Consider the following 2,254-nt stretch of genomic DNA (forward strand, 5'->3'; position numbering starts at 1 on the left):
ATCTACCATGCTATATTTTAATTTATTATTTACCATTTTGTTATATAATTGGTTCCTTTGTATGCTTTCATAACTAAAAGTAAAATGCCCCAATTATGAGTTCAGAAAAGAAACATGATGAGTGTCACAAAGACGTCCTAATCCTTACTTTTGTCGATGCACTAACTTAGAGGATGATCTACAAGGTTGTGAACCTTATATATTTTCTCTACCATATGGAGCATCTTTCTTAACTTCTCTATCATAATGAGAAGATACATAGGCCTCTTAACTCGTACAAACTATAAGACTCATATTTTTATATATTCATATTATCCAACATATATAGGAGATTATTCGGCTTTCTTGATCACACATGATCAAGTTGTAAGTCCTGACTTTGAATATCTTCTCTAATATATTGAGATTTTTGGGCCAACTTGATCCCATATATTGAAACTATAAGTTTCATCTTTCACATCCTTTGGCATCTTCTCTATTATATTGAGAAGATATTCAAGCTCTTGATCCCATACAATTAGTTGTAAGTTTAATATTTCATATCTTTATGTCTTCTCTTCTATATTGAAGATTTTTTGTGCTTCTTGATCCCATATGATCAAGTTAAAAAGTCCCATCTTCAAAACTTTTCTTGTCTTCTCTACTAGATTAAGGAGATTTTCAAGCATCTTGATCAACTCAAGATCTAAGATATAGGCCTTATATTTATATTTTTTGTTATCTTATCTTCCATACTGAAAAAAATAATAATAAGCTTGCTTGATCCTCCATAAGATGAAGTTGTTTAGTCCAATCTTAGGTATTTCTCTATCAAATGTTGAATGTATCATTCTTTCCCACACCTAAGCCTTATAGTGTAAGTTCATCAATTATGCTTAGCATGCACCAACTGAGGATATTATAAGTCAAAATATGGGTTTCCCCTTCATATTTTAGTCAAGTTTAAGACCCATTTATCAGCCTAAGACTAGGACCACAACTTTGGTTTATAAGGACCCCTTAGAATAGGTAACTTAAACTTGCTAACAAGGATATTCAAGTTTCCATTGTAACGAGGAGAACTCAAAAGCCTGATGACCCAAATGATAGAACCTTTTAATCTTAACTAGGGTCATCATCCCACTTAAAAGATGAGTCCTCACTTTATAATATAACATTTAACTTAATGTAACCTCTTAGGCCATGGAGTCTCTTTATTAGAAAATTTTCATAGTATTGTTATGGATAATTATGATGAATTAGATTCATTAGATGTTTCTACATCGTGGTCCCCTTGAGATTTGGATCTTTTCATCCTTGAGAATCTTTCTTGAGTATCTAATGTTAGGATACTATTTTAATTATAAAATTTATGAGCTCCCTTAAAGGAAGAAGGTGTCTTTACATTTAGGATTTAAGTCCTCTAATCACATTTCTACGACTATTGTCCTTGCCATATAGACATGTCACTACCTTTCATGTAATCCATTCTTTCAAATTACAATTTTGTGCCATAAATTCTCATTGGTATTGAGGTTGCCCATTCTCTAAGCTTTAGAGTTTCACTAACTATGTTTCATTTTTAATGTATAAGCCGTATTAAATTCCCTCCTTCAATATTGAAAGAGACCCTTATATCCTACTTTTAAGAACATATAAGAAACCTGAATATAAGCAAACTTCTTAGTCAAGATTATTATAAAATATTTCTAGGATGTAATTAACTCTAGAAGCTTGCCTCCTCAAAAAATCTTAAAAACCTAAAACTAAATTAAGTTTAATTGGGAGCCACATTCCTCATGAAAATCTATAGGATTCATGATCTTAATGGTAGCCATAGACTTGTAGAGTGTATTTACTAGCTATATTCAATCCTTTATTGTAGTGACACGAGTATCTTTTGAAGCCCCCGCATTCACTAGTAGCAAAGTTGAACACATAACAATGGCCATCTTTCTTCGTGTTTATCTTTATGAATAATATGATGATGTTACTCTCTTTTAATAAAAGACTAATAAAATTTTCTAAAATGATTGGATGACATTAAAACTAAACTTAGTGCTAAGCATCTCTAAGAAAGAAAACCCAATTCAAGAAACCCCACGCTTTAGGAAGGTATAAAAATAATCCACCTTGTAATCCAAATCGACCTTCTCCTCCACTCCCTTAAGGCTATATGAAGTTAGGCTTTTCTTATGCATGATTGTGTAAAGACTCTCATTAGTGGTGAGATTATATTCAATAGTAAAAGGAATATGTTTGTGGGAATCTACTG

This window comes from Dendrobium catenatum, unplaced genomic scaffold, assembly GCF_001605985.2.
Source record: "Dendrobium catenatum unplaced genomic scaffold, ASM160598v2 fragScaff_scaffold_665, whole genome shotgun sequence".
NCBI lineage: Eukaryota > Viridiplantae > Streptophyta > Magnoliopsida > Asparagales > Orchidaceae > Dendrobium > Dendrobium catenatum.